At 42.2% G+C, this 13,350-nt stretch overlaps 1 long non-coding RNA gene across 1 annotated transcript; it reads left to right on the plus strand.

The window, feature by feature from the left end:
- The first annotated feature begins 3,778 nt into the window (after positions 1–3,778).
- Positions 3,779–7,726, plus strand: LOC137827150 (uncharacterized). The gene is made up of 6 exons (XR_011083669.1): positions 3,779–3,865; positions 3,993–4,054; positions 4,931–4,990; positions 5,221–5,303; positions 6,512–6,870; positions 7,558–7,726. It is a non-coding gene; the product is annotated as an uncharacterized lncRNA (long non-coding RNA).
- The last annotated feature ends 5,624 nt before the right edge of the window (positions 7,727–13,350 follow it).

Here is a 13,350-nt window from a genome sequence, read left to right on the forward strand (position 1 = left end):
TGTATGGCCAAAGGCCTGATGAAACTCACACCATTCATTCTTCTTCCTTCCAAGTACCTTATCTGTCTTCTCTGGTACTCGTAGTCTTGCTGCTACAGCAGGAAGGGCGATGAGATCCGCCAATCCTACCATGAAGTTGTATCTCGGGGGTGCGTTATTCTCCCTTGCACGCCCCCTGCTCTGGTCTTTGCCTGGTGCATAGGGACGAGGTTTTTCCCGCACCTTCTTCCCCTCCTTGGCCTCATGCAACCTTGCTTGTTGTGGCTTTCCTTGCCCTCCATGCGGTCTGGGTGGTGCAGCACTTCCCCTCTTCTCAGAAACCTCTGTTTCTGCCACTATGTGCGCCACCGCACGTCGTCGAATCTCTGCAAAGGTGCTGGGATGGCTCCTGATGAGAGACTCGCTGAAAGGGCCAGGCAGCACTCCCTTCTTAAACGCGTGCACTAGCATATCTTCATCTTTGCTGGGCAGTCTAACCACTTGTGCCCCAAAGCGGTTGAGGTAGTCCTTTAGCGACTCCCCCTGGTATTGGCGCACGTCGAACAGATCGTAGGACACCACTGCAGGTGCCTTGTTGACGATGTATTGTTCAGTGAAGAGCTTCGAGAACTGAGAGAAAGACGTGATATGTCCTTCTGGCAGGCTCACGAACTACTCCATGGCGATTCCGCTGAGCGTACTCATAAACATTTTGCAGTAGACAGCGTCTGAACCCCAGACAACATCATCTGGGTGTGGAACGCCGTCAGATGTGCCTCCGGGTCTTCTATCCCCTTGAACGATGCTTTCACCCCCACCAGGTTGGGAGGCACCATGGTTCCCATGATCTCAGGGGAGAATGGCATGGGGAACGCTCTTGGAGGTGAGGGCTGCCTAGACACCCTTTCGTCAACCATGTGTTCCCTCTGCGCCTGCAGCGTCCTTCTCAATTCCTCGTTGACGCGATTCAGCTCGTTGTTCCTGCTTTGCGACGCAGCTAGCTCCATCTGCATCCTCTCTTGTTCAACCTTTGACACTGCGGCGTTATCCTGCAGCGTGCGCACCATTTCCAGGACCTGCGCCATTGTCACAGCTCCTTCGTCAGCGGATGGCGCAGGTGATGGTTGTCTGTTTCTAGGCATCTTTCTCTATCAACGAAACTGATAAGACTCTGGTAAGTCTTTAACACTGCGGTATCTATGGGACAACGATTCACTCGGGCCCCACGGTGGGCGCCAAATGATCCTGCCGGCAACTCGAACGTGGAGGAATTGCTCTGTAGCACTCTCTGCCCTGTCTACGCGACTGCGTCTTCTGCAGAATCACCCTCAGAACCTTCTCTTGCTTCTCCAAACGTGGCCTGCAAAACACACAGACGGCGCCTCTAGCGGCCGTTTGCACTCCGACGATCAAGTTAGTCCACAGAACCACCAAAGACTAGAAAACTAGTAATGTGTGTGAAAAACTCTGGCTCTCTGTTTTTCGTCCCCCCACTTCTCTCCCTGATTCCTCCTTTTATCTCTCTGTCTCTGCTTCTGGGCATAACAGAATTCTGTTATGCTTTTCTGGCATGTGTCAGAAACCTGTTACGCTTTTCAGAGACAGTGTACTTGCAGAATCAGAGAGTGTGGGTGTCTGTGCATGTCCGCGCGTCTCTGCGCTGGGCTGCGCCTGTCTGTACCCTTAATGGTACGGAGTGCACTTTTGTCTGGACCGCACCCCTCTCAGATGGTGACACGTGGAGGCCTGCAACTCACATCTAACCACACACGTGTCATTTACTGGAAGGGCTCTAGCGCTTCTCTTTGTGTGCCTAAGTTACGCCCTCGCGGAGTAGCTTAGGATATTTCTCTTATCTGGGTAAATCGCATACTCTTAGGAGAACGTCGGGTGTGGCTGGTCTAGGCACACTCACCAAACGTTGCTCTCTGCGTAGGCGACTTACCCTTCACGATGCCACGCACGTAATGGGTTGAGGGAATCACCAATCACTGACTGGCTTACTAGTCCCCTCTGGCCACTCTCGTGCATGATTCCCTGAGGTGTGCTCATGCGAGATCCATGGGTAACGCTCTCGCTGGGAACCTCGGTCCCAGTTTAACTGCGTGTAACACGAGACCCCGATGACAATACACCCGATGACTGATCAGTGTTTATTCGCTTCTCGCGCTCTGCCTCCAGGCGCGAGTCTGGGAACTGGTCTGCTGGTGGCCACTTGGCTACTGACCACCGATCACCATTCTGGGTGATCTATCCCCCGACCTCTCTGTCGCCTGATCTGTCGGTGGTAACTTGGTTACTGACCACCGATCGCCACTCTTGGCGATCGTCCCCCTGACCTCTCTGCCACCTGGTCCACGTGTCACCCTGCGAGTGGTCCACGTGGTTCTCTGTTGCTGACGTCATCGACTACCGATGACCGATCGGATCATGTTACATCATAAAAGAGCATGAAAATGATTAAGGCATTTGTATTAATTTGAAACCGAGGGCCAATTAGCCAACCTTTGTTTAAATTATTTATATCTTTGTGATAACCCATTTTGAGCCAAGAATTATTTGTTATTATTATTATTTCACCTTGAACCTTAACTGATATATTTCATACCTATTAGCATGTCTAAGGAAGGAGAACATAGATGCAGTTTATATATAGAAAAAGGATGGTTGCACTACAAAAAATTATGTATAAATTGACAGTTTTAATGTGGCGGTTATTAATAACCGCCACAAATTTATGCTTAATACGACGTTTTAGTAACTGCCAGAATTATCGTGCAGATTGTGTCATTTTAAAGTGTCACAAATCTCCTTTGAAATATACACTCTCCAGCGTTTTTGCTTTCCTTTGTACCTTTTCTCATTCTCAATTTATTTTTTGGAAACCTCATCAATTTTACTCACAAACCCTAATCCTCTTCCTCTCCAAAAACCTCAAACCTTCACTCTTCATTCACGGCACCCTCAAACTCTTCACTCTTTTCTGTAAACCCTTCCCTTCACTCTTCACTCTTTTCGTGAAACCCTTCACTCTCATCGCAAACACTCTCGCTCACTTTCACAGTCAGTATTCTCGCCAAAGCCTCTCTCATGCCCTCTCACTCTCACGCAAACACTCGGTCTCCGCAAACCCTCTCACCGCAAAACCTAACACTCCTTCACAGAAAACCATTGTCGCCGTTTGTTTTGTCCGCCATCGCCGCCGACTTGAAGGACGCCCTTCGCGCAACGATTTCAAAAGTTCATCATCGCAACAACTACGATTTTGATGATTCTTGGTTTGGTTTCTAAATTGGATTCCCAATTCGTTTATAATTTGATTGTCGTGCACTCTTCCTCCTGTATTGAAATGGTTTGTGGGACATTTGATATTCTCGTATCATTCATTTTTGTGCCAATGATGAAGTCAATAGGCTTGAGGTAGTTAGAGAGGGCGATGATGTTTTTGGTTAACGGAGTTGCAGATCTAACAATTATACTAAATATTTTCAGAACAATAGGTACAAAATGAAGTCTCAAAGGGTGTATTGACTCGTGAGCAGGGGAGGGAGTCCTCTTTGTGAGCTTGATCTATGGTCTTATCAATTTTAGAGGTTGTGCGATTACGAACGGGGATGGGAAGCAACCTCATGTGGAGACAAATTCTTCAGCAAGAGACAAAGAGCACCTGAAGCTCCTCTTCGACAACCCTAGGTTTGAGCCCATTTTCCACAATAGCTTAAAGATTAAATGAAATCTTATATTAAAATTATGATTGTAACATGTTTGACAGAATGTCCATTGATACAATTCTGGAGGTTGGTTGCATCACGTCAATACTCTTGAGAATTTCTCATACGACGAGAAAAAATTGAACAAATAGAATGGGACACATGGTTGATTAAAGGTGCAAATCCATTTTACCCACCTGTCCATATTTCTATTATTAAGCAGATAACTAGTGATGTTCGATGGTCTTGTTTATTTCTTTGGACGTATATTTATTTGCTGCTTGTATTTCTAACTTGTTGCAGGTCACTCAACTTTATCCTTTTGTCCTTAAGTCTAACATATTAAGAAGGCTTATTATGTCAAGGTAATAAATAATGAAATGAATGTCCTTCACTTTTTCTGATTTGTACAACCAAAAACATATATTCGAAATGTTCTTGTACTGTTACTTAATCTGATGGAATGTTGAATTTGATTATACTACGTGTTTGTGTTATGGAATCGACTAGGTGGTTATATAAACATGGCTTTGGTTTTTTTGTTGTTTAATTTTGAATAAACCATCAATTTGTATTTGAAGTATCACCCCTCATCTAAATGGTCCTTAAACTAATGAAATTATATAAGTTATCTCCATAGAGTATTGAATATCCATCAATATTTGATATATTTTACAGAAATTGAGGAACTGGTTTGAAGATTTTTTCAACACATGAGGGACTATGTAGCATGATTTGTAATACTTTAGTGGCTACATGTATGCTTTCATTAGTTTAAGGACAATTTAGCAGAGAGGGTGATGCTTCATGGACTGAATTGATGGTTTAATTTTAATTTTTTATCCATTCTAAGACTAGTGCTATACAACAATTTCATATAACTAGACTGCCTTGGTTAATTTGGCATTTTCTATTTTGAATTGTGTCTGAAAGTTGGAGTTGAATAAGCCCAAAGGTTGAAGTTGTTTATTGATCTTGTTTTGCCTTGGTAGCTGTTAATTTCAAATGTGCTCTCCAGAAAACTCTTAATTGGTGACACAAAAAATATAGGGTGAATTTTGGGAGAGAGTAGAAGAAATGATGGCTCTCTTCTAGTTACTTTTACATTAAATTTTTAGAAAACTTCATTCATGCTTGTGTTTTACCTTTTTATATTGTTTTCTAACTAAATCTTAAACTTGACAATTCCTCCTTTTTTTCAATTTAATAGATGTTAATCTCTCTCTCTCTTCCCTTTTCAGGCAAGAATTATTCACCCTGATAAAAATCCTGGGGATCCTAAGGCTGTAGAAAATTTTCAAGTAAGCAATAAGAAGCTCTGTTTTATGTTTTGTCGGATTCTCAAAACGAAGATATATTTAATAGAGACCATTATTAACAAAGTTATGCCATCCTTCTTAGTTCTTACTTTTAGACGTTTTACAGTATAAAATATAGAAGTATTTATACATTTTGAATTTCTCCCTCTATTCAGTTTGGTTTATTTTCTCAATATACTTTTCTAAGTCTGGTATCTTTGTATATTTACTAGAAACTTGGTGAGGCTTACCAGGTTTTAAGTCACCCCGTGAAGCGTGAAGCATATGATAAAAATAGAAAGAAGGGATTACCACAGTAAGTTTATATTATCTTCCATTACTCACCAGTAATTAGCTAATAATTGCTTGCAATTAATTAATGCTCCACCAAATAGTGAAGTGTTGTTTTTGCAATTCAAAGATAACTTGTGAAGGTTTTTATCAAAAAGAAGTTTTTGGTATAATTGTCTGTATTCATTGAATTTTCCTTTTCTTGTTACTATATCCAGTTGTTGTCAAATTTAAATCGGAACCGAACATATGTAACTGAATATACTCTACGTGCATGTTGCTGAATCTCTTTATATATTAATGTGATTCAAGTCTAGACAATGATTTAGAGTTACTGTAAAATGAAGTAAAAGAAACAAGTGAAATTATAGAGATACAATAGGCACTTAAAGGGGCTTGCTTCCTCACTGTTGAAAACCACATAAATCTTTTTGTGCCCCTTTTACCTCCCCTCCTTCTCTCATGTACTCAGCTTATCAAAATTTCACTCTCCAATATTCACAAACCTACCTTTTGTGTCCTCTGATATATCATTCCCGCATGATTGAGCATAGAAAGGTGCCTAACATGGTGTTTGTTATGTTACTAATAGTATTTGCCATTGTTGACAACCTCATAGGTTATTTTTCTTTTTGTTGCAAGTTAGAAAGCAAGTCTAACCAAACTTAGTGAAACTCATTGAAGATATTTTGTTGTATTTGCTCAAATGTACAAGAAAGGTTTTGAAAAAATATTCTCAATTAATCGAGTGTTGTTTATAGAAAATCTATAATTTGATCAAGTGTGCTAGTTCTGTGAGTATTTTCCACTATATGTTGAGGTATCAAAATTATAGTGGAGACCTATTATCTTTTTATTTGAAGGATGAGAGAATGAACTTCTCTGTTTTGTATTGCACTAGAATGACAATTATTTAAGAGTACAGTATATCTATCTCACGATTTTAAGACTAAAATGTGATACCATAAAATCTAGATCGATTCTATATTATCTAAAAGGAAAGACAAACAATTCTAGCTAATTTGCAATAATACCAAACAGTAAAATAAAGTCCTAAAATTAGTTTATAACGTAACTCCCAAAATTAGTATTAATCTATATCAACCAATTAAGGCTTGTTTATTTATGAGGAATCCACTAAAATAATTATTTTAGATGTTTCAAGATGAATCTAATGTAACAAAATGTTTTCATGGATTCAGAAACCTGCTAAATACACTGATATTTTTTCAGAGATTCCATGATGGACCCTACAGCTGTATTTGGAATGATTTTCGGAAGTGAAGTTTTTGAAGAATATATTGGACAACTTGCACTGGCTTCTTTAACATCTATAGAGATTGATGAAGACATATAGGATCCTGAAGTTCAGAGGCAAAAAATTCAAGAAAAGATGAAGGTATTTTTTTTCTCAAATCTTTATGATGAAGGTATTTGTACTGTTTCTTTGTTGTAACCATAGGCATGTAAAAAGAAAAGGGAGCAGAAGCTTTTAGCAATTCTGAAATACCGGCTTCAACTGTCTGTTGTTGGTCAAGAAGAAGAATTCACTGCATGGGCAAAGTCAGAAGCTCGTAGGCTCTCTAAAGCTGGTAAATTCCTCTGTTTATGGTGTAATTTTAGTAATGTATTATTCAAAAGTTTCAATAATTGAAACATTTTCATTTTCAAGAGTGTTAATTTATTGTTTATGCCACGTGCATTCTACACTTCTCTTTCAATTGGGACCTATCTTTAGCACTATTTGAGGTTGTAATATACAAGGGACTGAAATAAATTATAATGATTTATGGATGTAATATAAGTTTTCAGTTTTATTTCACAGAAATTTGTTTTAGAGGTGCAAATGTTAAGTTTTTCTTTTCAGTTTTGAAATATAATTGGCATTCTTGAAATAAATTAAAACATATATTCATTTTGCAGTAGTTTAGAATCTTCAAGAATGCTTCAACATCCTATAGAAATTACATTATTTTTTTAGTGAAAGGAGATGCCCAAATAATGTCTAATTTGTAAGGCTATTATGCTAGCAAATCAGGTCTACTGTTGTCCTAGATTTCTGTTGTTGAATTATTAGGATTCTTATTATGCTACAATGTTATTAAGTTGTGCCAAGCTTGTACTAGTTGTTGTGCCGCATTTCTTCTTGAGCTTAAGTACAATTTCAGGTATTTGAATGATGAATCTATCCCAAGATTGTAAAATTTTATTCTAATACTGTTTTCATTTATTTTTTAAAAATTATCAATTAACTGTGAACATATTTTAACTTATTTCAGGTACCGGATATTGGAAGTAGTGCTTAATTGATGATGATGTATTGATCATGATGATATACTGGGCTACCTTGTACTTTTGAACAATTCTGTGTTGTTATTTTAAACTTTATTAAGGATGCATGAATTTTTTATGTGTTTTCATTTTCAATTATATATAAACTTTTGAACATTATTATGTGTGCTATAATTTTCAATGAAATGAATGAGTGATTATAACTTTATACATTATTTTATTTTATTATGAAAAAGTGGTGGTTAAATTTTATAATTGTATAAAACAGATTATAAAAAAGATTATAAAATAGTGGTGGTTAAATTTGGGTTTATGTGTTTTAATTTTCAATTCCATACAAATTTTGAACATTATTATGCGTGCTTTAATTTTCAATGAAATTAATGGATGATTATAACTTTATACATTATTTTATTATATTATGAAAAAGTGGTGGTTAAATTTTATAATTCTATAAAACAGATTATAAAAAAGTGGTGGTTAAATTTAATAATTGTATAAAATAGATTATAAAAGAAATTACAAAAAAGTGGTGGTTAAATTTTATTTATTCAAAATTAGAATTACGTCAGTTAAAACCGCCACTACTTATGTTTATTATGGTGTCAGAGTCTTCTTCAATGAATGTAAATTACGACGGTTATAACTGACAGTACTTACATACAAAAACCGCCACTACTTACACTATTTTTAAAGTGGCGGGTGTTGCAGTGGGTAGTATAAAACCGCCACATAAAACTTTGTGGCGGCCAGTTCTATGGCGGTTTGGGAAACCGCCACAAGCGTATATTGCGGCGGTTATAAACGCCAGTTTATACGAAAATAACCGCCACAATATACACTTTTTTTTTGTAGTGTTGGTTTTAGGTGTTTTAAAGTTTAAATAATTCAGTTGGTTGGAAATAGGAATAATCTATTTCTATTATCATTGATTAAAAAAATAGAGAAAAAAAAGGTTCATGTTGAAATTATGATTAAGTAGAGAAAATGAGGAAAAATATTGAAGTCAAAGAACATGGTGATTAGATATCACATATGTCCTACAACAATTATTTGTTAGGATTTAGTGAAAATAGAGGGAAACACGTACCTGTGAGAATATAAGAAGAAATTTCTTGGTGAATTGTGCTTTCCTTGTTTTAATGTTATCCTGGAAGTTGATTGTATCTATATCTTGTTATATTTGAAGTTGAAAGCATCATAAGTTTCTAATTGAATCTGGTGTTTAGTAAATAAAGTTGTCTTGATATTTGAATTCAAATATAATTTATTTATATTAATTTACTTTGCTTGATGATAAGGAAGATTCTAGGTTTGGGGAGTTCACAAGTTTCATAATTAAGTAATATTCCATATTAAAAGATAGGCACTTATGGATTTTTATTGATAAAATAACTATAATCAACCTCTAATTTAAGGATTTAAACCTTTTTAGATATTTTGTGATTAGATGAAAGAGAACAATTTTGTACCGTCCTGGTAGTCGGAAGTGATGACGTGGCACCAAGCTACAGTACATGCGTGTTGACAAGTGCCAGGTTGGCAGAAGAGAAGGAAGTCGGGGGGCTCGTGAAGTCGCCAGTTATTAAGTTGGCGTGTTCCGATCTCCAGCATACCAGGCGATCGCCCAGTAGAAGGTGAAGTCGCCAGATGTAAACTCAGGCGACCAAGCGATTGGAGATCGCCAGAGCAAGCACATCGCCGGAGATGAAGGTGGTGCAGATTATGAAGGCGGCCGGCGAGACCACAGGGAAGGTGTACGAGAGCACCCTAACTCGCCTATTCCAGTAAAGATCGCGCTCCCAAGTTAACTATGCACTGGGCAGTACCATGCATAAATAACTTAGCCAAAAAGGGAGTCAGAAGCAGCGCCCAAGTCAAGGAGGCTCCAGATGATGGCACGTGTACGACTGGATGCGAGCCACGTGTCCCAGGTCTGTAACTGCCAGGAGAGAGAAAGTAACCAGGTATATAAGAGTTCTCAACGAACTTTCTGAGGTACGCACGTTCAGATTACACTCTTTACGCTTGCGAGTTCTAGAGCTTACTGTGAGAGAGAACATTGCACGGTTCCTTGAGATTTCCTGAGTGTTCTTGCTCTTAGTATTTGGTGGTTCGGTCACTGACTTGGGCGTTGGAGTGCGATCGGCCGCAGCGGCGCCGCTCTGTTCGTTTGCAGGTTCTTGAGGTAGATCTTGAAGAAGGACGGAGGTTTGAAGCGGTGCACACGTCGATCCTTTGACGAGGCAAGTTCCAACGTTCTGGTCAACAGGCAGGATCATCAGGCGCCCACCGTGGGGCCGTGTAAAACCTGTTCCCATCCACAGCGTGAGTTCTTGGAGGTTTTCTTGGTTTTCTACGTGGTTGTGTGCTGGTGCAACCATCGTTCGTTGTTCGTTTGAGATTTGTTCGGTGTTTTCGCATTTTCCACCGTTCGTTTGGATTTTTGTTCGGTGAAGTGAGGTTTTTCTGCCGTTTTCGCGTGATTTGTTCGGTGGAGTTTGAGTCCCTTCGATCGTTTGGTTATCCGTGGGAGAAGCGGTGGTTTCTGGAGGAGTTGCAGGTTTCTTTGGAGGTTCGCGGTGTTCTTGAGTTTCTTGCAGAGTTTCGCGCAGTTTTTCCGATTGATCGCTGAATCGATCGTAGCTGGAGTAAGTGTTGTTCTCTGCATTCTGTGATTCGCCAAGTTTCATGAGAAAAATGAGAAGCAATCGTTCAAGTCCAGTTGCGCCCGTCGCTGCTGAAGGCACCACCGCCATGACCATGGCGCAGATGGTAGAGATTATGCGCTCGTTGCAGGCAACTGTGGAAGCCTCGCGCATAGAACAGGCGAGAATGCATGAGGACCTGGCCACCTCTCGGGCCAGGAATGATGAGCTTAGCAAGGTGACGGAGGAGCTGCGTCAAGCTCTTCAGGAGCAGCAAGGGCGTTTTATTGCTAAAGAGGTCGCGCCGTCGTCGCCACCTCGTGTTTTTCCTATGCCTTTCGATCAGGCGATTACTGACACGCCTATCCCTACGAGTGTGGTTCCTGTTAAGGCTATTTTCACCGGCGTGGAGGATCCTGAGGCTCATTTCACCACGTTCCATACGCAGATGATGCTGTCAGGGGGATCGGACGCCGTGTATTGCAAGATGTTTGTGAGCACGCTCCAGGGAACGGCGCTGGAATGGTTTGTGAGCCTGCCTAACGGTCACATAACCAGTTTTCAGCAGTTCTCGAAGATTTTCGTCGAGCAGTACATCGTGAATAAGGCACCGCCCAGGGTGTCTTACGACCTGTTTGATATAAGGCAGTATCAGGGAGAGTCCCTCAGGGATTACCTAAATCGCTTTGGAGCGCAGATGGTCAGATCGCCAGCCAAAGATGAAGAAATGCTAGTCTACACATTTAAGAAGGGCGTGCTGCCGGGACCATTCTGCGAGGCGTTGATCTGGGCACACCCCACCACGTTTGTTGAGGTTAGGCGACTTGCGGTGGCCCACATCGCCGACGAGAGCGAAGTCGCCGAGAAGAGGGGAAGCGTGGCCAACCCTGATAAGTGTGCCGCCATCTTGGTGATGAGGAGCCCAGCTACGGTGAAGGAAGTTCAACAGCTAACGGGTCGGATGGCAGCCCTGTCTCGCTTCGTGTCAGCTAGCGGAGAAAAGGGCCATCCCTATTTTCAGTGCTTGAGGCGCAATAACAAGTTTGCTTGGACGAAGAAGTGTGAGGAAGCCTTCGTCAAGCTGAAAGAGTATCTGGCGAGCCCGCCGGTTCTGTGTAAACCGCTGGTGGGAACCCCTCTCAGGTTGTATTTTGCTGTAACTGAGAGGGCGGTGAGTGCGGTGCTCGCCCAGGATCAAGATCAGGCCCAGAAGCCTATTTATTTTGTGAGTAAGGTGTTGCAGGGCCCCGAAACGAGATATCAGGCCCTAGAAAAGGCTGCGCTGGCTGTGGTATTTTCAGCGAGGAGGTTACGCCACTATTTCCATAGCTTCACCATTCTGGTGATGACTGACCTGCCCATCCAAAAGGTCTTGAAGAAGCCTGACGTCGCAGGAAGGATGGTGAAGTGGGCAGTAGAATTGTCAGAGTTTGATATTAAGTATGAGCCCCGAGGACCGATCAAGGGGCATATCTTTGCAGATTTTGTGGTTGAGCTCTCATCTGAGGCGACGCGAGTTGAAGGGGACGACTTCCGTTGGGTACTCTCGGTGGATGGATCCTCGAACCAGCAGGGTAGCGATGCTGGAGTCATTTTGGAAGGACCCAACGCGTGCTGATCGAGCAATCTTTGAGATTCGCCTTCAAAGCCAGTAACAATCAAGCAGAATATGAGGCGCTGATCGCCGGGATTTTGCTGGCCAAAGAGATGGGAGCCAGGGTGCTAATGGCTAAGAGTGACTCGCTGCTAGTCACAGGACAAGTAACAGGCGAGTTCCAGGCTAAAGATCCACAAATGGCGACTTATTTGGAGTATGTGCAGGAATTGAAGAGTTCCTTTGCCTCCTTTGAAGTAGTGCATGTGCCCAGAGAGCAGAATGCCCGAGCTGACTTGCTAGCCAAGCTCGCCAGTTCAGGCAAGGGGGGTAGGCAGAGGACGGTGATTCAAGAAACTCTGAAGACGCCGAGAGCATTTGTGGCAGATCACCTGGTTCTTCAGATAAGCAAGTCGACGGAAAGAGCAGCGAGAAGTCATAAGTCCCTGATGCAAGAAACTTTGAGATCGCCGAGAATTAGAGCGTGTCGAGGAGAGAAGGTGAACGTGACGCAGGTCTGCGCCATCCATGAACCAGACACCTGGATAACACAATACAAGCGATGCTTGGCAGATGGCCTTCTCCCACTGGATCCGACAGAGGCTAGGAAGGTAAAGAAAAATTCTAGCAAGTACACATTGATTGATGGCGATCTGTACAGGTTTGGGTTCACTCACCCACTCCTGGAATGCGTACATGGCGAGAAGTGCACGAGAATCATGGCAGAGCTCCACGAAGGTATATGCGGAAGCCATGTCGGGGGTCGAGCTCTGGCCGCGAGGACTCTCCGTGCAGGGTATTACTGGCCATCGATGAGAGAAGACTGCAAGAAGTATGCCCAATGTTGCAAACAGTGCCAACAGCACGCCGATTGGCACAAGGCGCCTCCCGAGGAGTTGAAGTCGATCTACAGCCCTTGGCCGTTTCATACTTGGGGAATCGACATCCTGGGACCATTCCCGCTGGCGATCAGGCAGATGAAGTACTTGGTGGTGGCGATTGAGTATTTCACAAAGTGGATCGAAGCAGAGCCAGTGGCCCAGATCACCGCACACAGGATCGAAGGTTTCGTGTGGAAGAATATTGTGTGCCGGTTTGGAGTGCCCAAGCGCCTGGTGTCAGACAATGGGACTCAGTTTGCAAGCCACCTGTTGAAGAAGCTGTGCGAAGGGGTGGGAATTCAACAAGTGTTTGCATCCGTCGAGCACCCTCAGACGAATGGCCAGGTGGAGTCAGCTAATCGAGTGTTGCTGAGAGGTTTGAAGAGAAGACTAGAGAAAGCCAAAGGAGGCTGGGCTGAGGAGGTACCCCGCATAGTCTGGGCGTACCACACCACTGAGCAGTCAGGAACCCATGAGACCCCGTTCAGCTTGGTCTATGGGTGTGATGCAATGATTCCAGTAGAGATCCAGGAGAGCTCGCCGAGATTTCAGAATTTTGTAGAGGAAGACTCGAATGAAGAGAGAAGGCTGAACCTGGATCTACTGGATGAGGTCAGGGAAGAGGCGAGATTGAAGGCTGAAGCGGTGAAGAGAAGG

This window comes from Phaseolus vulgaris, chromosome 8 (assembly GCF_000499845.2).
Source record: "Phaseolus vulgaris cultivar G19833 chromosome 8, P. vulgaris v2.0, whole genome shotgun sequence".
In the NCBI taxonomy this organism is placed as follows: Eukaryota; Viridiplantae; Streptophyta; class Magnoliopsida; order Fabales; family Fabaceae; genus Phaseolus; species Phaseolus vulgaris.